This window comes from Rhinoraja longicauda, chromosome 37 (assembly GCF_053455715.1).
Source record: "Rhinoraja longicauda isolate Sanriku21f chromosome 37, sRhiLon1.1, whole genome shotgun sequence".
Classification (NCBI taxonomy): domain Eukaryota; kingdom Metazoa; phylum Chordata; class Chondrichthyes; order Rajiformes; family Arhynchobatidae; genus Rhinoraja; species Rhinoraja longicauda.
Window position 1 is genome coordinate 7,249,063 of NC_135989.1, and position 24,096 is coordinate 7,273,158.

The following is a 24,096-nucleotide window of genomic DNA, read 5'->3' on the forward strand; positions in this document are numbered from 1 at the left end:
TGCTGTCTGTACAGAGTTTGCACGTACTCCCTGTGACCCCGTGGTGCTCCGATTTCCTCCCATACTCCGAAGACACGCAGGTTTGTAGGCTAATTGGCTTCTGTAAATTATCCCTGGGGTGTAGGTTAGAACTAGTGTAAGGGTGATCGCTGGTCGGCCTGGACTCAGTGGGCCAATGGGCTTGTTTTCATGCTGTGACACTAAACTAAACTAAACTACGTTCCGGTAATATAACCCAGGCTAGTTTGTACATAGAAACATAGAAAAAAGATACAGGAGGAGGCCATTTGGCCCTTCGAGCCAGCACCGCCATTCATTGTGATCATGGCTGATCATCCACAATCAGTAACCCGTGCCTGGCTTCACCCCGTATCCCTTGATTCTGCTAGCCCCTAGAGCTCTATCTATCTCTCTTTTAAATTCATCCAGTGAATTGGCCTCCACTGCCTTCTGTGGCAGAGAATTCCACAAATTCACAACTCTCTGGGTGAAAAAGTGTTTTCTCATCTCAGTTTTAAATGGCCTCACCTTTATTCTTAGACTTTGTCCCCTCGGTTCTGGGCTCCCCCAACTTTGGGAACATTTTTCCTGCATCTAGCTTGTCCAGTCCTTTTATAATTTTATAAGATCCCCTCTCACCCCTCTAATGGCATCTGGCAGGTTGTTTGTCATTGAGCACTATGCAGCCAGGACCATTATATCCTAACACAGTGTGATATGTTGCTCCTTCTGACAGGACATGCTTGTTCCTCAGCAAGACATGGCTCAAATTTTCCCTGGGTAGAAACGAAGAACTGTAGATGATGGAGAAGTGTACGCATGTGCGGGACTCTCGGGCGGGCGAGCGAGGCCTGTGGAGTCAGCGATAATTTCCAGACGCTTTGAAGATGTGTATTACAGTAATGAGTTGCTTAAAGCTTAAATAAAGTTTAAGTAAATTGGAATTCTCATTTGCCTCACAACAATTTAAGCAACTCAATCTGAGAAGTTAAGCAGTGTGACATCGAGATGGAGAAACTATTGAAACCACAACGCTTGGATCTGGATTCCCGGAATGGCAGGACTGTCATATGTTGAAAGACTGGAGCGACTAGGCTTGTATACACTGGAATTTAGAAGGATGAGAGGAGATCTTATCGAAACGTATAAGATTATTAAGGGGTTGGACACGTTAGAGGCAGGAAACATGTTCCCAATTTTGGGGGAGACCAGAACAAGGGGCCACAGTTTAAGAATAAGGGGGTAGGCCATTTAGAACTGAGATGAGGAAAAACCTTTTCAGTCAGAGAGTTGTGAATCTGTGGAATTCTCTGCCTCAGAAGGCAGTGGAGGCCAATTCTCTGAATGCATTCAAGAGAGAGCTAGATAGAGCTCTTAAGGATAGCGGAGTCAGGGGGTATGGGGAGAAGGCAGGAACGGGATACTGATTGAGAATGATCAGCCATGATCACATTGAATGGCGGTGCTGGCTCAAAGGGCCGAATGGCCTCCTCCTGCACCTATTGTCTATTGTCTATTGTCTATTGATCTGGATCCCAACTCACCTACTGCTGCAAAGGAATGGAAGCACTGGCTTCGTACACTAAATAACTTATTTGATGAGTGTGGCGACATTGCACCAGACAAATTCAGGACATTAATAAGCTCTGTCTCTTATGATGTATATGATTACATAGAGGATTGTACAACTTATGATTCTGTTATTGATGTACTAAGCAGACTCTTTGTGAAGACACCCAATGTAATATTTGCTCGACACCTCCTTGCTACTCGCAAACAGAAACCTGGTGAGTCAATTGATGAGTTTTTACAAGAACTTCAATGACTTAGTAAAGACTGTGCCTTCATGCCTTCAAAGCAGTTACAGCTGATCAATATCGACAGGAACTTATTCGAGACTCGTTTATCAATGGTTTGGCATCACCTTTAATACGACAGAGACTGTTAGAAAACAAAACCTTGGATTTACAGTCAGCTGACAATCAAGCTTACTCATTAGACTTGGCTCAGAGAAGTTCAGATGCTTATGGCTCATCCAATGTGTATTCTGCTGCAACTACCACAAAAGAATCTCACCCAAGTACTAATATGGAGCAAGCTGAAACAATTTCCACTGATAAATGTGCCCTTTGCTGCAGCATATACTTATCCAAAAAGGAATTGTTACTTTTGTGGGGGTAATATTCATAATAGAGAGATATGTCCTGCTCGAGAGGCAACGTAATAGTTGTGGCAAGAAGGGACATTATTCTAGAGTACGCAAGTCCAAAGCAACTACTAAACGTGTGACAGCTGCCATGTATATGCCTTCTTTATGTGCAATTACAGCTGCATTTCCTCAGAGCTTCTCTCACGCAGCTACAACGGTATCCATCAATGGCCATACACTTAATGCACTACTTGATTCTGGCAGTTCAGAAAGTTTTATAAGTGAACAAGTTGTGTCTCGACTAAATCTAACTATAATACCTTCAAATAGAAAAATCTCGATGGCTCTGACATCTCCCAATACTCAAATTATTGGACCTTGTATTGTAGACTTTATTCTGAGCAATTGTATTGTAGACTTTATTCTGGGCGGCACGGTGGCGCAGCGGTAGAGTTGCTGCCTTACAGCGAATGCAGCGCCGGAGACTCAGGTTCGATCCTGACTACGGGCGCCGTCTGTATGGAGTTTGTACGTTCTCCCCGTGACCTGCGTGGGTTTTCTCCGAGATCTTCGGTTTCCTCCCACACTCCAAAGACGTGCAGGTATGTAGGTTAATTGGCTGGGCAAGTGTTAAAAAAAAATGTCCCTAGTGTGTGTAGGATAGTGTTAATTTGCGGGGATCGCTGGGCGGCGCAGACCCGGTGGGCTGAAGGGGCCTGTTTCCGCGCTGTATCTCTAAATCTAAATCTAAAAACTAGTTCTAAATCTGTATGTATTGGTATTTTGGAAAATTTGTGTAGCGATATAATTCTAGGTCAGGATTTTCAGAAACAGCACAGATCACTTCAAATAATGTATGAAGGAACTATGCCTGATCTTGTATCGTCAAAGCCACCAGTATTGTGTGTTTTTTTCTGTTTCATCTGATGAATGTCCTTCATTATTCACTAATTGCAATCCAATTTAGAAAATTTACAAAATTTACAAATTTATAAATTTATAAATTTATAAATTTACAATTTACAAAATCAAGACATTTTAGTAAAGATGACAAAAACTTTATCAACACAGAAGTAACTAATCTTTTACGCAAAGGTATCATAGAGCCCAGCTCTTCCCCTTGGAGGGCACAAGTTGTCGTGGTTAAGGACTCCTTGGAGAGACATAGAAAGAGACTGCATTGATTACTCTCAAACTATAAACCAGTTCATGGAGTTTGATGCATATCCATTACCTCGTATAGAAGATATTATCAATACATTAGCTAAGTATAAGGTGTTCTCTACTTTTGACCTAAAAAGTGCTTACTACCAAATTCCTTTGAAAGAATCAGAAAAGAAATACACTGTGTTTGAAGCAAATGGAAAATGATACCACTACTGCAGAGTTCCTTTTGGTGTAACTAATGGTGTGGCAGTTTTTCAGAGAGACAATAGACAATAGATAATTGTCTACAAAGGAGTAGGCCATTCGGCCCTTCGAGCCAGCACCACCATTCAATGTGATCATGGCTGATCATTCTCAATCAGTACCCCGTTCCTGCCTTCTCCCCATACCCCCTGACTCCGCTATCCTTAAGAGCTCTATCTAGCTCTCTCTTGAATGCATTCAGAGACTTGGCCTCCACTGCCTTCTGAGGCAGTGAATTCCACAGATTTACAACTCTCTGACTGAAAATGCTTTTCCTCATCTCCGTTCTAAATGGCCTACCCCTTATTCTTAGAGAGATGGACAAACTTGTTGAACAGGAAAACCTTAAAGATACTTCCCCTTATCTTGATAATATAACTATTGCAGGAAAAGACCAAGCTGAACATGACAAAAATGTACAAGGGTTTTTAGAAGTTGTACATTCTAAAAATCTAACATTAAATGAGGCTAAGTCAATAATATCAGTGTCATCAATTAATATTCTTGGTTATTGGGTTGGAAATGATATGATCAAGCCTGATCCAGAAAGACTCCACCCACTCCAAGAGATACCTGTTCCAGCTACATTAAACTCTCTACGAAGGGTTCTTGACATGTTTGCATATTACGCTAAATGGATACCAAATTTCTCTGTCAAAATTCAACCTTTGATTAGAGCAAAATTTTTCCCCCTTAACTTTACAGCAATTGGTGCCTTTACTTCTTTAAAGAAACAATTAGAATCTGTGACATTACGCGCCATCGATGAGGATCTCCCCTTTGTTGTTGAATGTGATGCCTCTGATTTAGCAGTATCAGCAACATTAAATCAAGGAGGACGACCAGTGGCTTTCATGTCTCGTACTCTCCAAGGTAGTGAATTGCACTACCCACCCGTCGAAAAGGAAGCTACAGCAATTATTGAAGCAGTGAGAAAATGGACTAATTTCCTTGCTCGCCAGCACTTCACTTTGATAACAAATCAGCGTTCAGTAGCTTTTATGCTAGATAATCGGAAGCGAACGAAGATTAAAAACAATAAAATTCAAGAATGGAGGATTGAATTATCTGCATATAAAATTTAGTTATTCAATTGAGTACCGCCCTGGTAAGGATAATGTTCTAAGGATACATTAACTCGAGCATTTTGTGCCTCTGTTCATTCTTCTGCACTCACTGATCTTCACAATGGGCTGTGCCATCCTGGAGTCACTCGTATGTTACAAAATGTCACTCGTATGTTCGCTCCAAAAACTTACCTTTCCCTACAGAAGATGTGAAGATGACAATAGACAATAGACAATAGGTGTAGGAGTAGGCCATTCGGCCCTTCGAGCCAGCACCGCCATTCAATGTGATCATGGCTGATCATTCTCAATCAGTAATCCGTTCTTGCTTTCTCCCCATACCCCCTGACTCCGCTATCCTTAAGAGCTCTATCTAGCTCTCTCTTGAATGTATTCAGAGAATTGGCCTCCACTGCCCTCTGAGGCAGAGAATTCCACAGATTCACAACTCTCTGACTAAAAAAGTTTTTCCTCATCTCTGTTCTAAATGGCCTACCCTTTATTCTTAAACTGTGGCCCCTGGTTCTGGACTCCCCCAACATTGGGAACATGTTTCCTGCCTCTAACATGTCCAACCCCTTAATAATCTTATACGTTTCGATAAGATCCCCTCTCATCCTTCCAAATTTCAGTGTATACAAACCTAGTCGCTCCAGTCTTTCAACATATGACAGTCCCGCCATTCCGGGAATTAACCTAGTAAACCTACGCTGCACGCCCTCAATAGCAAGAATATCCTTCCTCAAATTTGGAGACCAAAACTGCGCACAGTACTCCAGTGTGCTTCATGTAGAATCGTGTGACGTGTGCTTCATGTAGAATCTGTGCTGAATTAAAACATAGAAACATAGAAAATAGGTGCAGGAGGAGGCCATTCGGCCCTTCGAGCCTGCACCGCCATTCAATATGATCATGGCTGATCATCCAGCTCAGTAACCTGTACCTGCCTTCTCTCCATACCCCCTGATCCCTTTAGCCACAAGGGCCACATCTAACTCCCTCTTAAATATAGCCAATGAACTGGCCTCAACTACCTTCTGTGGCAGAGAATTCCACAACTCACCACTCTCTGTGTGAAGAAATGTTTTCTCATCTCGGTCCTAAAAGACTTCCCCCTTATCCTTAAGCTGTGACCCCTGGTTCTGGACTTCCCCAACATCGGGGACAATCTTCCCGCATCTAGCCTCTCCAACTCCTTAAGAATTTTATATGTTTCAATAAGATCCCCCCTCAGTCTTCTAAATTCCAGCGAGTATAAGCCTAGTCTATCCAGTCTTTCTTCATATGAAAGTCCTGCCATCCCAGGGATCAATCTGGTGAACCTTCTCTGTACTCCCTCTAAGGCTAGAATGTCTTTCCTCAGATTAGGAGACCAAAACTGTACACAATACTCCAGGTGCGGTCTCACCAAGGTTCTTCCGTCCTGAAGAAGGAAGATTGATCAAACTACTCAACCTATGGAACGTTTGAGTATTGACTTCAAAGGGCCATTACCATCCTCCTCTCAAAATGTTTATATACTTACCATAGTTGATGAATATTCGAGGTTTCCATTTGCCTTTCCTTGTCCAAATATGTCAGCTGCTATGGTTATCAAATGTTTAGATCAACTGTGGATTTCCAAGTTACATACATTCTGATAGGGGCACCTCATTCATGTCAAAAGATTTAAAGGACTACCTTTCTAATAGAGGAATTGCAGCGTAAAACAACACCATATCATCCTATTGGAAATGGTCAGGTTGAGAGGTATAACGGAATCATTTGGAAGGCAGTGAAACTGGCTTTAAAGTCAAATGACCTACCAGATCAGCAGTGGGAATGTGTTCTACCAGATGCATTTACACTCCATCAGATCTCTACTGTCAACCGCTACCAATACTACTCCACATGGGTGGTTCTTTAACTTCAAATGGCGCTCTTCTAGTGGTACTTTTCTGCCATCATGGTTGACTAGCCCTGGGCCTGTGTTGCTTTGTCGATATGTCTGATCAAATAAGAATGAGCCCTTTGCTGATGAAGTTGAACTGACTGATGTCAACCCTTCTTATGCAACTATCAAGTATCAGGATGGATGTCAGTCAACCGTCTCACTTCGTGACCTTGCACCACGTCCATCTTCTCCATCAACTCCATCGCTCCTTGATAATATTAATCGAGAACTTCCTTCAACACTCCCATCATCCCCTATGCAAACTTCTATAAGTAATTCTGAAATTGAAAATGTAAATAACGATATGAGTGAAGTTGATGAGCAAGCAACATATGTCCCACCAGCTATTGAAACACCATTATCTCCTGATGCTCCTGTGCTGCGATGGTCATCAAGACATACTAAACCCCCTGACCGTCTCAACCTATAAATAGGAGGGGAGAATGAAGTGTGCGCATGTGCGGGCCTCTCGGGCGGGCGAGGCCTGCGGAATCAGCGATAATTTCCAGACGCTTTGAAGATGTGTATTACAGAAATGAGTTGCTTAAAGCTTAAATAAAGTTTAAGTAAATTGTAATTCTCATTTGCCTCACAACAGATGGTTTACAAAGAAAGACACAAAGTGCTGGAGTAACTCATCTCTGACCCACTGAGTTACTCCAACACTTTCAATTTTTTTTAGTAATTTTAGAGATACAGCACAGAAACAGGCCCTTCGGCCCACCGGGTCCGCGCCGCCCAGCGATCCCCGCACATTAACACTATCCTACACCCACTAGGGACAATTTTTACATTTGCCCAGCCAATTAACCGACAAACCTGCACGTCTTTGGAGTGTGGGAGGAAACCGAAGATCTGGGAGTAAACCCACGCAGGTCACGGGGAGAACGTACAAACTCCGTACAGACAGCGCCCGTAGTCAGGATCGAACCTGAGTTTCCGGCGCTGCATTCGCTGTAAGGCAGCAACTCTACCGCTGCGCCACCGTGCCGCACAAAATGAATGGCCATCCTCATTCATCTCATTGTTCTGTTTTGTTTCTGTTTTGGCACAACCCTGCATGGAATATTAGTGCGGTCCGGGCTCGAGATCATTAGACTTTGAGTGATCGCCAAGATGGTTCAGCAACAGATTTGTAAAACATTTGGAACGGGTGGGTAGGAGTAGGATGTTGGGCATTGTAAAAGAAGTGGAAAGTTGATGTCAATACCGAGAAGCCATTCGTTGCCCAAGCAGGATGTTGACAGAGCAGGTAGGAAGCCAAGTGGTTTGGCTGCTGTCCCAGAAAGTAACCGGAGAGTAAAGAGAAATGGGACTGAACGGGAGAGGAGAGGTGAGCCCAGACTGCACTGACATTGCATTGAATCGAATTGATTATCATTATTTGTCATTCAAAACAAGTTTGAACGAAATTTAGTTACCACGCAGTCACAACACCAAAAACGCAACAACAACACACAACTACATAATCCAACACAAACATACAGGGTTGTGTCGAAACAGAAACAAAAAAAGAATAACGAGATGAATGACCCAAACAGTCTTTCCAGGTGAGACAGAGGTTCACCTGCACCTCCTCCAACCTCATCTATTGTATCCACTGCTCTAGATGTCAACTTCTTTACATCGGCGAATCCAAACGCTGGCTGGGCGATCGTTTCGCTCAACACCTGCGCTCGGTCCGCGTTAACCAACCTGATCTCCCGGTGGCTGAGCACTTCAACTCCCCCTCCCACTCCCAGTCTGACCTTTCTGTCATGGGCCTCCTCCAGTGCCATAGTGAGGCCCACCGGAAATTGGAGGAACAGCACCTCATATTTCGCCTGGGCAGCTCGCAGCCCAGCGGTATGAACATTGACTTCTCCAACTTTAGATAGTTCCTCTCCCTCTCCCTTCCCCTCCCCCTTCCCAGTTCTCCCTCTATCTTCCTGTCTCCACCTATATCCTTCCTTTGTCCCGCCCCCCTGACATCAGTCTGAAGAAGAGTCTCGACCCGAAACGTCACCCATTCCTTCTCTCCTGAGATGCTGCCTGACCCGCTGAGTTACTCCAGCATTTTGTGAATAAATATCTTCGATTTGTACCAGCATCTGCAGTTATTTTCTTACAGATGAATGACGGTGGTCAGCTTAGTGCAGAGAATGTCAGGGGATGCTGACACTGCTGCTGATGCAGGATAGGATCGGCACTGCTTTAGCTGGAGTGTGTTGTGAGGGACGGCTGTCGGGATATGTAACCATATGGTACTAAACCAAAACCAGTTTTTACAGGGTGGGAATGCAATAAAGGAGCCAAGACAGCAAATATAGCGTTGCACAGTGGCGAGGTAAAGATGTTTAACAGCTGCACACATGTGATCCAACTGTAAAGAAATGTGAATGTGATAATTGAAGATGTGATTTCACACTTCTGAGGTTCGCTTTATACTAATTCATAAATAATGCAATATTAGAGAGGAGAAGGCACAGCTTTAAGGTAAGAGGAACAAATTGTGTGGGTCATGTTCTTCACATACAAAGCCCTAAACGGGATTGCCCCCCCCCATATCAAAAATCTTCTAACCCACCACTCTATCTCCAGGTCCCTCAGGTCGGCCGACTTGGGGCTGCTGACTATCCCGCGGTCTAGGCTTAAGCTCAGGGGTGACCGCGCTTTTGCGGTTGCAGCTTCTAGACTGTGGAACAGCATCCCTCTCCTCATCAGAACTGCCCCCTCCATTGACTCCGTTAAGTCCAGGCTCAAAAACCTATTTCTACTCCCTAGCGTTTGAGGCCCTCTGAGGGGGCGCTGTGAACTGTTTATGTATGTGCTGTTATGTTTGTGTGCCATTGTATGTTCGTTCTTAGTACCTGAACTGATGTAAAGCACTTTGGTCAACGTGGGTTGTTTTTAAATGTGCTGTACAAATAAAATTGACTTGACTTGACTTGACTTGACTTTACACAGTGGATGGTGGGTGCCTGAAACGCACTGCCAGGGGTAGTGATGGAGGCAGATACGATCATGGCATTTAAGAAGCTTTTAGAAAGGCGGGGAATGGAGGGATGTGGATCACATCAGGCATGCTTACCTTCAGTGACTGATGTACAAGGACACCCAGGTCTCGTTGCACCTCCCCTTTTCCTAATCTGACACCATTCAGATAATAATCTGCCTTCCTGTTCTTGTCACCAAAGTGGATAACCTCACATTTATCCACATTATACTGCAACTGCCCACTCACCCAAACTATCCAAGTCACCATGGATCCTCATAGTATCCTCTTCACAGTTCGCACTGCCACCCAGCTTTGTGTCATCTGCAAATTTGTTATTGTTACTTTTAATTCCTTCATCTAAGTCATTAATGTATATTGTAAATAGCTGCGGTCCTAGCACCAAGCCTGGCGGCACCCCACTAGTCACTGCCTGCCATTCTGAAAAGGACCCGTTTACTCCTACTCTTTGCTTCCTGTCTGCCAACCAATTTTCTATCCATGTCAGTACCCTACCCCCAATACCATGTGCTCTAATTTTGCCCACTTATCTCCTGTGTGGGACTGTGCGATGAATGGGGAAACCTTCGAGCTGCATGGCTGAGTCTGTGGACCAGAGCACACAACATTCACTCATATGTCTTTGGTGAAACACTTTTGCTCTTTCGTGCTCAATATTATTCTCTAAGGTCTGGCATTAATTAAGAGGATGTAGAATATTGTGTTCAATTTGGAGTATTGTGTTCAGTTGAGGGCACCATGTTAAAGGAAAGATGTTGTCAAGCTGGAAAGGGTGCAGAGAAGATTCACAAGGATGTTGCCAGGGCTAGATGGTCTGAGCTATGGGGAGATTTGAGAAGGGTGGGACTCTAGTCCTTGGAGCGCAGAAGGATGAGGGGTGCTCTTATAGAGGTGTATAAGATCATGTGAGGAATAGATCGGGTAGATGCACAGAGTCTCTTGCCCAGAGTAGGTGAATCGTGAACCAGAGGACATAGGTTTAAGGTGAAGGTGAAAAGATTTAATAGGAATCTGAGGGGTAACTTTTTCACACAGAGGGTGGTGGGTGTATGGAACAAGCTGCCAGAGGAGGTAGTTGAGGCCGGGATTATCCCAACATTTCACAATAAAGTTCAACAGGTAGATGGATAGGACAGGTTTGGAGGAATATAGACCAACTGCGGGCAGGTGGGACTAGCGTAGATGGGGCATGTTGGCCGGTGTGGGCAAGTTGGGCCAAAGTTGCCTGTTTCCACACTGTATCACTCTATGACTCTCTGTGACTCTAATGTGAGGAGGGGGAGTGGGGGGGGGGGTCGTAGTCTCCGATGCTTCGCTCTTGCAGGCTGACATGTGATCAACATTTCCTGGCACAGTGGGAAACTCCCCAGTGTTCCCAGGTATTGTCCTTACTGTGCCTGCCTGCATGCCACACGGTACATATGGGCTGTCTATGTTAAGAGCATTGATTAGTGTTGGGGTAAGAAAGAGATCTAATCTTTCACAGCTCGGCGAGTAAACAATTTAACTCTTCCCACTCTCTGCGTACAGGGTAGAGTCAAATTAGAATCTAAAAACAAGCTGATCAAAGTCCGAATGAAACCGAAAGATTGGTATGAGTGGTATAAGTGGACCTGCGCGAGATTAACCACTTACAATAGACAATAGACAATAGGTGCAGGAGGAGGCCATTCGGCCCTTCGAGCCAGCACCGCCATTCAATGTGATCATGGCTGATCACTCTCAATCAGTACCCCGTTCCTGCCTTCTCCCCATACCCCCTGACTCCGCTATCCTTAAGAGCTCTATAATAATAATAATAATAATAATATTCATTTATTGTCATTGCAACGAGTACAACGAAATTAAAAAATAGCCAATCCTGACGGTGCGTAAAAACATATATGCAATAAATGCAAAAACAAATAAATACAATTATATTAAGTACAAAAGATTTTTTAACAGTGTTGCCTAGTGCAGAAGGTAGTGTTCAGTTCTCGTATGGCCCTGAGGTAAAAACTGTTCTTAAGTCTGTTTGTTCGGGATTTGATCGACCTGAAACGTCGACCAGAGGGCAGATGAACAAACAGACGGTGGCCGGGGTGGGATGGATCTTTTATTATTTTGCCTGCTCTACTGAGGCAGCGTAGGCTGAACAGGTGCTCCAGGGAGGGCAGTGAGCAGCCGATGATCTTCTGGGCCGTCGTGATGACCCTCTGAAGGGCCTTCCTGTCCTTTTCTGAGCAGCTGGCATACCATGTGGTTATACAGTATGCCAGCACACTCTCGATGGAGCAGCGATAGAAGGACATCATGAGCTTCTCCTGCAGGTTGGTTTTCCTGAGGATCCTCAGGAAGTGGAGTCTCTGCTGTGCCTTCTTTACTGTGGTGATGGTGTTGGTAGACCAGGTAAGATCCTCTGCGATGTGCTGGTGATGGTGTTGGTAGACCAGGTAAGATTCAGAGAATTGGCCCCCACTGCCTTCTGAGGCAGAGAATTCCACAGATTCACAACTCTCTGACTGAAAACGTTTTTCCTCATCTCAGTTCTAAATGGTGTTACGAGGTATTTGCGCAGTGATCAACCAGAACCCAAACCAGTAGCATATGGTGGTTGATGAGACTGTAGCGGTGTGCACCATGGACATCGAAACTGCTCTCTCTTCACGTAGAGGTATTCACTCATACACTGTAATAGTTTCCCGCTTAGTCAGCTTCCACGGAGGTTTCTGTTTCTGCCTCAGTAACCTCAGTTATTATATTGTCACAAACAATACTCCCTTCATTCTTGCAGCTTGTGTAGGAGGCAAGAATGTGTTTTGAAATGTCTCTCGTTCTGTTCGAGCCAAGGCTGTGTCCCTCTTGTTCTTGCTCAGGCACATGGATAGAAAAGGTTTAGTGGGAGACTGGACCAAGTGGACCCATTGGGCCCAAACCTCTCCTGCATTGGTGCAGCACCATCCCCCTACCCCTCCCCTCCCCTCCTCACCCCCTCCATCCTCCCCCTACCTCCTCCGCTCCCCCCCCTTTCCTTCCCCTCCTTCTCCCTCCCCCTCCCTCCTCCCCCTCCCTCCTCCCCCTCACCCTCACCCTCCCCCTGCCCCTCCCTCCCCTCCCCCTCTCCCCCTCCCTCCCTAGGAAATAGATCCCCTCAAACCCCCTTATCCTTCCCCCTCCCCTCCCCTCCCCCCTCCCTCTTCCCACCCCTAGCAGGAAGATAGAGGGAGCTCTGGGAAGGAGGAGGGGAAGGGAGGGACAGAGGAGCTATCTGAAGTTGGAGAAGTCGACGTTCATACCACCGGGCTGCAAACTGCCCAGGCGAAATATGAGGTGTTGCTCCTCCAATTTCCGGCGGGCCTCACTATGGCACTGGAGGAGGCCCATGACAGAGAGGTCAGACTGGGAATGGGAGGGGGAGTTAAAGTGCTGGACCACCGGGAGATCAGTTGCGTTAATGCGGACCGAGCGCAGGTGTTCAGCGAAGCGATCGCCGAGCCTGCGCTTGGTTTCGCCGATATAGATCAGTTGACATCTAGAGCAGCGGATGCAATAGATGAGGTTGGAGGAGGTGCAGGTGAACCTCTGTCTCACCTGGAAAGAATGTTTGGGTCCTTTGATGGAGTTGAGGGGGGAGGTAAAGGGGCAGGTGTTGCATCTCGTGCGGTTGCAAGGGAAAGTGCCCGGGGTTAGGGTGGTTTGGGTAGGAAGGGACGAGTGGACCAGGGAGTTGCGGAGGGAACGGTCTCTGCGGAACACAGAGAGGGGAGGGGATGGTAAGATATGGCCAGTGGTGGGGTCCTGTTGTAGGTGACGGAAATGTTGGTGGATGATATGTTGGATCCGCTGGCTGGTGGGGTGGAAGGTGAGAACGAGGGGGATCCTGTCCTTGTTACGAGTGGGGGGAGGTGGAGCAAGAGCGGAGCTGCGGGATGTAGAAGACCGGGTGGGAAGAAGTGTAGTCCAGATAGCTGTGCAAGTCGGTGGGCTTGTAATAAATGTCCGTCACTAGTTTTTCTCCTGTGATGGAGATGGTGAGGTCCAGAAACGGGAGGGAGATGTCAGAGATAGTCCAGGTATATTTAAGGGCAGGATGGAAATTGGAGGTGAAGTGTATAAAGTCAGTGAGTTCTGCATGGGTGCAAGAGGTAGCACCAATGCAGTCGTCGATGTAGCGGAGGTAGAGTTCGGGGATGGGGCCAGTGTACGTCTGGAACAGGGATTGTTCGACGTACCCGACAAAGAGGCAGGCGTAGCTAGGGCCCATGCGAGTGCCCATAGCTACGCCTCTGGTTTGGAGGAAGTGGGAGGAGGAAGGTTAGTGTGGGAATGGGAGGGGGAGTTGAAGTGTTGAGCAGGCGCTAAGTGGAATGGAATGTTGGTTTATTGCAAGGGTATGGAGTGTAAAAGTGGGAAAGGTTGTTGCAACTTTCTAAGGCACCTGCAAATCTGAATCTCGACCACTGTTTTGGTCTTCATGTTTAAGGGGAGATACTTGCATTGAATACAGGGTAAAGGAGGTTCTTTCGTTCAGTTTAGATTATTGTCACGTATACCGAGGTACGGTGAAAAACTTTTTTATTGCATGCTAATTAGTCAGTGGAAAGACTGTACAATATTACAACCGAGCCGAAGATAGACGCAAAAATCTGGGGTAACTCAGCGGGACAGGCAGCATCTCTGGAGAGAAGGAATAGGTGACGTTTCTCCAGAGATGCTGCCTGTCCCGCTGAGTTACTCCAGCTTTTTGTGTCTCTCTTTGGTTTATACCATGATCTGCAATTCCTTCCTACACATTACAGTTGAGCTGTCCACAGAGTACAGATACATGATAAAGGGAATAATGATAAAGGGAATAATGTTTAGACAATAGACAATAGACAATAGGTGCAGGAGTAGGCCATTCAGCCCTTCGAGCCAGCACCGCCATTTAATGCGATCATGGCTGATCACTCTCAATCAGTACCCCGTTCCTGCCTTCTTCCCATGCCCCCTCACTCCGCTATGTTTAAGAGCTCTATCCAGCTCTCTCTTGAAAGCATCCAACGAACTGGCCTCCACTGCCTTCTGAGGCAGAGAATTCCACACCTTCACCACTCTCTGACTGCAAAATAAAGTCCAGTGAAATCAGATTATAGTCCATGGGTCTCAATGAGGTAGATAGTGGCTCAGGACATCTCTCTAGTTATTGATAGGACAGTTCAGTTGCCTGATAACAGTTGGGAAGTAACTGTCCCTGTATCTGGAGGTGTGCGTTTTCATGCTTCTGTACCTCTTGCCTGATGGGGGAGGGGAGAAGAGGGAGGGGAGAAGAGGGAGTGACCGGGATGAGACTGGTCCTTGATTAGTTTGATTATTCAATTTGAAGAATGAAGAGAGATTGGACAGGAAGAGTTTACTGGATGATGCGGACTGACAGAAGTTCAGAAGATGGGTTTTTTTCTGACGGAGGGGCCAGTGCCTGGAACCAAAGTAAGGGTTGCCCATTTCTAAGGGTCATTGAGGACAAATGTCTCTCTCAGAGAACTGTGATGCTTTGGAATTCTCAAACCCTCTGGTAGAGAATCAGCTTCAATTATTGTCAATATGCAAGGTGGACATTGACATGCATTTGAACATCAAAGCATGTGGGTGACAAGGGCAATGGAAAAGTAAGAGTGGTGTTCATGATTTAAATGTATCAGCCGCACTTTTATTGAATAACTCGACCAAGTGGACCCGTTGGGCCCCAATCTCTCTTGCCTTGATTTTTTAGGTTTAGATTTAGAGATACAGCGCAGAAACAGGCCCTTCGGCCCACCGAGTCCGCGCCGCCCAGCGATCCCCGCACATTAACACTATCCTACACACACTAGGGACAATTTTTACATTTACCCAGCCAATTAACCTACATACCTGTACGTCTTTGCAGTGTGGGAGGAAACCAAAGATCTCGGAGAAAACCCACGCAGGTCACGGGGAGAACGTACAAACTCCGTACAGACGGCGCCCGTAGTCGGTTGGTGCAGCACCCCCTCCTCCCCCGCCCCCCTCAACCCCCCCCTCACCCTCCCCCTCCCCTCCCCCTCCCCCCTTCCCCTCGCCCCTTCCCCTCCCCCCCACTCCACCCCCCTCAACCCCCTTTATCCTCCTTCCTACCCCCTCCCTCCCTCACCCCCTCCCTCCACCCCCCTCCCTCCCTCCCTCCTTAGGAGATAGATTTAAGCTTTAAAATGTGAATAACTAAAAATATTACACCGATTTCAATGAAACTTCTTCCATTAGCACCAAAGGGACGACGGTGAGTAAGGTGGGCCTAAAATTGTCGCGCTATCGTGTACCGTTTTGGCTGTAGTTCAGGAACAAACAAACGAACAAACGAGAGTTTTAGTATATAGATGGAGCAAGCTCCAGGGGTTAATGGACCTTATTTTTCTATGCTCTGAAATACCCCGGTACATATCCCTTCCCATATCTCTTGCATGACTCCCTGCCCCCCACATTTCACAATACAGTTCCCTTTGCATCAACCGCCCTTGCATATTCCAACCCCCTTCTCAATCCTGGCATGCCCCAAGGTCCAATTGTCCAGCCACTAGCTACACCTCAGCCTCTCTGCCTCCATATCTCGGCTAACTGGCCAAATGTCCTGTGGTCAGAAGGTCCATCAACAATGAAGCATGGTCTTCCCCCTCACGTCGAAAGATTTAACGTGAACCTAAGGAACAGATTTTTCACTCAGAGATGTGGTGGGTATATGGAAGGAGCTGCCGGTAAAGGTAGTTGAGGCAGGTACTATCACAACGTTTAAGAACATTTGCACAGGTACATGGATAGCATAGGTTTGGAGGAATATGGGACAAAGGCAGGAAGGTGGGACTCGTGTAGATGGGGCATGTTGGCCAGCGTGGGCAAGTTGGGCGAAGGGCCTGTTTCCATGTTGAGTGATTCTATGACTATATAATCACATGAGGCATTTGTGTTCACTAGCTGTCTTAGCATATTATATTATTTTGTATCTTGCTGTATTATCTTTGGACATTTGGGGGTTGTCATGAGATGTATACATATCTGGGCATAATGGGCATATATGGACTGGGAGAAGCCAGAATTGGGAGTATAATTGGGAATGCAGAGACGTGATCCATCAAACGTGGAGAAGCTAAGGTGAGATACAGTCCTGATCAGACTTATGACGAAAGAAATATAAATCTGTTTGTATCACTACTTCAATAAACGACTAATTAAACTGAAACGTCGTGAAGATCTCTCTGTTGTTGTTTGCGTCACGAACTGTGAAGGTGGCAAGCGGACAGGACTTCAGTGGGAAGGACTGAAGTTGCCACAACCATATCCTTGCACAACAACCTTCCTGCAGGTGAAACCAACTTCCTTCATTGAGAGCATTCTGAACGTGGATGAGCGTTCCAGCCAGTGGACCACTGACCCAACATGGAGTGTCACCCGGTTCCAAGTGGGAAGCACAAACCTATCCACTGGCTTCAAGATCAAATGACAATAACTTGAAATCTGTTGGCCCCTTTGGTAGCTGAGAAACTGTGCGAACAACACATGGAATGACTAAAGCCAGGAGAAAACTGGATCACCAAACAAGATGTGCATTGGAAAGAGAAAGAATGGACCTGCAAGATAGAACAGGATAGTGGTATAATTGCATCTTTCAAAAAGCTAGCATGGACTTGATGGCCAAAATAACATCATGCTGCCCTGTGTGATTCCACATGGTAATGCCTCAGTGGTGCAGTGTGTAGAACTGCTGTCTCACACCATCGCTGCCCCAGGTTCCATCCTGATCCCAGTGCTGTCTGTGTGGACCTTACTTTCCCACCGTGACGTTCAGATCCCCCCCCCTGCTTGCTCCGATTTCCTCCCGCGTCCTAAAGATGTGCGGGTTGATTGGTTAATTAAGGGTCGATAATCAAGGACTAATCTCACCCGGCCACTCCCTCTTCTCCCCTCTCCCATCGGGCAAGAGGTACAGAAGTGTGAAAACGCACACCTGCAGATTCAGGGACAGTTTCTTCCCAGGTGTTATCAGGCCACTGAACACCTATCAACATCTAGAGAGCGGTCCTGAGCTACTATCTACCTCAATGGAGACCCTCGGACTATCTTTAATCAGACTTTACAGAACTCTATCTTTGCACTACACTTTACTCCCTTTATACTGTATCTGTGCACTGTGGGCAGCTCGATTGTAATCGTGTATCGTCTCTCCGCTGACTGATTAGCACGCAGCAAAAATGCTTTCCACTGTACCTCGGTACATGTGACAATAAACTAAACTAGACCAAAACTAAACTAAAGATAGACACAAAATGTTGGAGTAAATCAGCGGGTCAGGCAGCAACTCTGGGAGAAAGGCAATAGGTGACGTTTAAGGTCAAGGCCTTTATTCACAAAATGCTGGAGTAACTCAGCAGGTCAGGCAGCATCTCGGGAGAGAAGGAATGGGCGACGTTTCGGGTCGAGACCCTTCTTCAGCAGGTCAAGCAGTATCTCAGGAGAGAAGGAATGGGCGACGTTTCGGGTCGAGACCCTTCTTCAGATTGAAGAAGGGTCTCGACCCGAAACATCGGCCATTCCTTCTCTCCTGAGATGCTGCCTGACCTGCTGAGTTACTCCAGTATTTTGTGAATAAATACCTTCGATTTGTACCAGCATCTGCAGTTATTTTCTTATTTAAAGCCAAGGCCCCTCTTCAGACCCTAATACTAAACTAATTGACCCCTATAAATGTGTGTAAGTGTGTGGGGTAGAATCTGGGCAGAGTTGTTAAGATAATTTTAAAAATAGGATGAATGTAGGCGTAAATATAAATAATGCAATTGGCAGGGGGTTGTTTGTGTACTCATTCTCCCTACCACCCCATGACATAATCTCAAGTGAAATTGCTTACTTCCTTGACTGTTTGCTTTTGGAGAGAAAGGTCTATTTAAAACGGGGCAGGGATTTAGAGCTCCGGAAAAGGCTTGTACATTGGTTGCTGTGGATATTGAAGGCTACGTCGTACGTTTTATTCCAGATGTTGCAATTTGGAGAGAGCCCCTAAGCCATCTCGGCTTGGAATTAGAATCGTTCACGTCTCAGAGCTGGAGGAGGATTTGACTGCGGCGCTGGGGAGTCAACTTTCAATGTAAGTCGTGGAAGTTTTTAAAGTACCGTTCATTTCAAAGCAAAATTGATACTTGAATTTATCCGGAACTTTGCAATAACTCTAAGAGGCGTTGTTGATGTTAAACAGTGGTGCCTTTGATGTTTTGAGTGAAAGTGGGATGTTTACAGTCAAAATCTCGGGACGTATCTTTACTAATAGCAGTCGGCTAGTCCCCTAAACATGGTACTGTTAGCGTTTGCCTCAACTATCGTTTGTTTGGAGTTTAAACGCCGTGCGAGGGGGGACCGGTTGGGGAATTAATTCTTCTGGATATGAGAGAATGAGAGAGAATGAGAGAGAGAGAGAGAGAGAGAGAGAGAGAGAGAGAGAGAGAGAGAGAGAGAGAGAGAGAGAGAAAATGAGAGAGAAAATGAGAGAAAGAGAACGAGAGAGAGAGAGCGAGAGAGAGAATAATAGACAGAGAGAGTGAGAGAGAGAGTGAGAGAGAGAGTGAGAGAGAATGAGAGAGAGAGTGAGAGAGAATGAGAGAGAGAGAATGAGAGCGAGAGAATGAGAGAGAGAGAATGAGAGAGAGAGAATGAGAGAGAGAGAATGAGAGAGAGAGAATGAGAGAGAGAATGAGAGTGAGAGAGAGAATGTGAGAGAGAGAGAGAAAATGAGAGAGAGAATGAGGGAGAGAGAGAGAGAGAGAGAAAATGAGAGAGAGAAAATGAGAGAGAGGGAGAAAATGAGAGAGCGAGAGAGAGAGAATGAGAGAGAGAATGAGAGAGAATGCAGAGGGAGGTTTTGCAACAACAAAAAAAATCTTTTTCTTTGGACAGAAATTAGAGCCCTTGTCCTCTCTGTCAGACGGGGGATGTGATCGATATTCCCAGCAGAATGCTCGGAAGTCGTTGGGACGGAGGGTTAGCCAGAATAACTGAACCCAACGGTGATGGAAATAAAATCAGTCGCCAAAGAACAGAGCCCGAGCAAACCCAAAGCCAACCACAACCCACCCCACCCAGGGCTGGGAGAAAATACTTCACTTTTGTTTTCAAACCTGCCCTGAATTTTAGATTGGTTTTAGATGTCAGATTGAACAATCGTGCTGCATTTGAGCAGAACTCTCTCCGGATCTCACAGGAATTGCCTTTGTTGTTCCCCCAGTTTGTTTTCCAAAACAAATCGTTTGATATTTCTGTCGTGTCATTTTTAACTCGCTGGTCTCCTCAGTCATAGAGTCACAGAGCTATCTATGCAGCATGTAAACAGGGCCACTCGGCCCACCTTGTTCATGTCGGCCAAATTGGCACAAGGGATTTTTTTTTGTTGCGTTTTGCATTTCACGTTTGGTGGCATTCGGCCCTCTAAACCCTTCCTATCCAAGTGCAGGAAGGAACTGCAGATGCTGGTTGAAAAGTGAAATGCTGGAGTAACTCAGATGGGCAGGCAGCATCTCTGGAGAGAATGAGTGGGTGACGTTTCGGGTGAGTCTGGAGAAGGATCTCGACCTGGAATGTCACCCATTCCTTCATGGCAGATGCAATATAATGTGGATAAATGTGAGGTTATCCACTTTGGCGGCAAGAACAGGAAAGCAGAGTATTACCTGAATGGTGACCGATTGGGAGAAGGGGAGATGCAACGTGACCTGGGTGTCATGGTGCACCAGTCATTGAAAGCAAGCATGCAGGTGCAGCAGGCAGTGAAGAAAGCGAATGGTATGTTGGCATTCATAGCAAGAGGATTTGAGTTTAGGAGCAGGGAGGTTCTGCTGCAGTTGTACAGGGCCTTGGTGAGACCGCACCTGGAGTATTGTGTGCAGTTTTGGTCTCCTAATCTGAGGAAAGACGTTCTTGCCTTAGAGGGAGTACAGAGAAGGTTCACCAGATTGATCCCTGTGATGGCGGGACTTACATATGAGGAAAGACTAGATAGACTGGGCTTGTACTCGCTGGAATTTAGAAGACTGAGGGGGGATCTTATAGAAACATATAAAATTCTTAAGGGGTTGGAGAGGCTAGATGCGGGAAGATTGTTCCCGATGTTGGGGGAGTCCAGAACCAGGGGTCACAGCTTAAGGATAAGGGGGAAGTCTTTTAGGACCGAGATGAGAAAACATTTCTTCACACAGAGAGTGGTGAGTCTGTGGAATTCTCTGCCACAGAAGGTAGTTGAGGCCAGTTCATTGGCTATATTTAAGAGGGAGTTAGATGTGGCCCTTTTTGCTAAAGGGATCAGGGGGTATGGAGAGAAGGCAGGTACAGGCTACTGAGCTGAATGATCAGCCATGATCATATTGAATGGCGGTGCAGGCTCGAAGGGCCGAATGGCCTACTCCTGCACCTATTTTCTATGTTTCTATGTTTCTCTCCCGAGATGCTGCCTGTCCCGCTGAGTTACTCCAGCTTTTTGTGCCTTCCTAACGATGTACCTGTTCGAATGTCTTTTAAAAGTCATAGTTATGTCCACGTCTACAGCTCATTCCAGATACGGATTACCCTCTGGTTTAAAGTTGCTCCTGAGGTCCCTCCCTCTTCAGTCTCTCCCCTCTCGCCTTAAGCCTGTGTCCTCTAGTTGTAGAACTCTCCACTCTAGTAAAAAGACTGTGAGCGTTCACCCCATCCATGCCTGTGATCTTGTACACCTCAGTAAGGTCACCCCTCAGCCTCCTACACTCCAAAGAAAAAATTCCCAGCTTTCCCAACGTCTCCCTACGACTCAAACACACAAGCCCTGGTAACATCCTCTTGTCTGCATCCTTTACAAATACTTTCTCGTGTTACCTTGGGAGAAAGTGGGGACGGGGTAGTGATTTTGGACGATCTGTCATGATCATATTGAAAGGCGGTGCTGGCTCGAAGGGCCGAATGGCCTACTCTTGCACCTACTTTCTATGTTTTGTGTCATATTTTCAGCTGAGAGTCCTGCTGCATGTTCTGGGAGACCATGGTTTTGATCCTCACATTCTCCCCTCAGCATAAAGGACGAGTCGTTTGCTTGTTCCTGTGGTGGGCTGAATGTTCACCAGAGTACGAAGAAGTCTCTTTGTATCTTCAGGCTGTTTGGATTGAACAACTATCTTAATAAGATCATTAAGGGATTGGACACGTTAGAGGCAGGAAACATGTTCTCGATGTTGGGGGAGTCCAGAACCAGGGGCCTCACAGTTTAAGAATAAGGGGTAGGCCATTTAGAACGGAGACGAGGAAAAACCTTTTCACTCAGAGAGTTGTGAATCTGTGGAATTCTCTGCCTCAGAAGGCAGTGGCGGCCAATTCACTGGATGCTTTCAAGAGAGAGTTAGAGAGAGCTCTTAATGATAGCGGAGTCAGGGGAGATGGCAGGAACGGGGTACTGATTGTGGATGATCAGCCGTGATCACGGTGAATGGCGGTGCTGGCTCGAAGGGCCGAATGGCCTACTCCTGCACCTATTGTCTATTGTCTATTGTCAAACGTTTCAGAAAGAACAGATTGCAAGCCAACTTGAATACACTCTCCCCTTCCCCCATGATGTGGTGCCCTCTCAGTGTTGGCCTGGATTGGCACACGGTGGCCTCGGCTGTTTACTGAAGTATTCTCACAACATCTGAATCCCCTCGCTCTGACATAGTGATAGGAACGATACAAAACAGCCGAGCCATCACATTTCCAATGTTTTATTTACTCTCGTTTAATACTGTGGCCCTCTGAAAGCACAGAAGAATTCCTACAAAATCATGAGAGGAATAGATCGGGTAGATGCACAGAGTCTTTTACCCAGAGTAGGGGAATCGAGGACCAGAGGACACAGGTTCAAGGTGAAGGGGAAAAGATTTAATAGGAATCCGAGGGGTAACTTTTTCACACAGAGGGTGGTGGGTGGATGGAACAAGCTGCCAGAGGAGGTAGTTGAGGCTGGGACTATCCCATCGTTTAAGAAACAGTTGGACAGGTGCATGGATAGGACAGGTTTGGAGGGATATGGACCAAGCGCAGGCACGTGGGACTCGGGTAGCTGGGACATTGTTGGCCAGTGTGGGCGAGTTGGGCCGAAGGGCTTGTTTCCACACTGTATCACTCTATGACTATGACTAAGACCATGAAACCCACGGGGCACAAAGTTCTGAAGGAAGGAACTGCATTGAGTCGTAGAGTCATAGAGTTATACAGCGTGTAACCCTTCGGCCCATCTTGCCCACAACCGGCCAACATGTCCCAGCTACACTAGTGCCACCTGCCTGCGTCTGGCCCATATCTCCCCAAACCTGTCCTGTCCATGTCCGTTGCAGATGCTGGTTTAGTCTGGACAAGGGTCTCGACCCGAAATGTTTCCTATTCTTTGTCTCCAGAGATGCTGCCTGACCCGCAGAGTTACTCCAGCACTTTGTGTCTATCTTGGGCACAAAGCCGCTCTTTTCACTGCATCCAATGCTTGAATAAATTCTCGGTGATCAGAACAGTAATGTTTAGGCAGGGTTTTCCCAAATTTGCACTCCACTGCATGGTCTGTGTAGTTCCGTGTCCAGTGATTGCTGTTCTACGGTAATTAAGCCAGTTAAACATCCATTCACTTCCACATCACATCGCTGATTACTAGATTGTAATCAAGTATAGTCTTTGTGCTGACTGGATAACATGCAACAAAAAGATTTTCACACTGCCTCGGTACACGTGACAATTAATAATAAACTAAATCAGGTTCTCCCTCTGGCTTCCAAGACCATGGTGGCGCAGCGGTAGAGTTGCTGCCTTACAGCGAATGCAGCGCCAGAGATCCGGGTTGGATCCTGACGTTGGGCTCCGTCTGTACGGAGTTTGTACGTTCTTCCCGTGACCTGTGCGGGATTTCTCTGAGATTAACACCTCATTAACACCATCCTACACCCACTAGGGACAATTTTTACATTTGCCCAGCCAATTAACCTACAAACCTGTACGTCTTTGGAGCGTGGGAGGAAACCGAAGATCTTGGAGGAAAACCCACGCGGGTCACGGGGAGAACGTACAAACTCCGTACAGACGGCGCCCGTAGTCGGGATCGAACCTGGGTCTCCGGCGCTGCATTCGCTGTAAGGCAGCAACTCTACCGCTGTGCCACCGTGCCACATTTTCTAGACACAAAAAGCTGCAGTAACTCAGCGGGACAGGCAGCATCCAGGGGAAGGAGTGGGTGACGTTTCGGATCGAGACCCTTTCTCAGGCATTCTCGAGAGATGCTGCCTGTCCTGCTGAGTTACTCCAGCTTTTCGTGTCTATCTTCATTTTAAACCAGCGCCTGCAGTTCCTTCCTGCACATCTCTACATTTCTACTTCTTCGGAGGGCTATTGGAATTCGGCATGTCTCCAATGACTCCCATCAACTTTCTACAGATGCACCATAGAAAGCATCCTCTGCAAATGCATCGCAGCTTGGTTTGGCATCTGTTGTATCCAAAACAGCAAGTAATTGCAGAGTTGAGAAGTCGGCCTGGTCCATCACACA

At 46.4% G+C, this 24,096-nt stretch overlaps 1 protein-coding gene across 1 annotated transcript in view; it reads left to right on the forward strand.

Annotated features, from left to right (window-relative positions):
* dock6 (dedicator of cytokinesis 6) overlaps positions 1 to 24,096 on the forward strand; it is a 218,519-nt gene that overhangs the window by 168,407 nt on the left and 26,016 nt on the right. The window contains exon 51 of the transcript XR_013549428.1: positions 18,556 to 18,666. The gene's annotated coding sequence lies outside the window, so the exon portion shown is untranslated. The remainder of the gene's footprint in view (positions 1 to 18,555; positions 18,667 to 24,096) is intronic.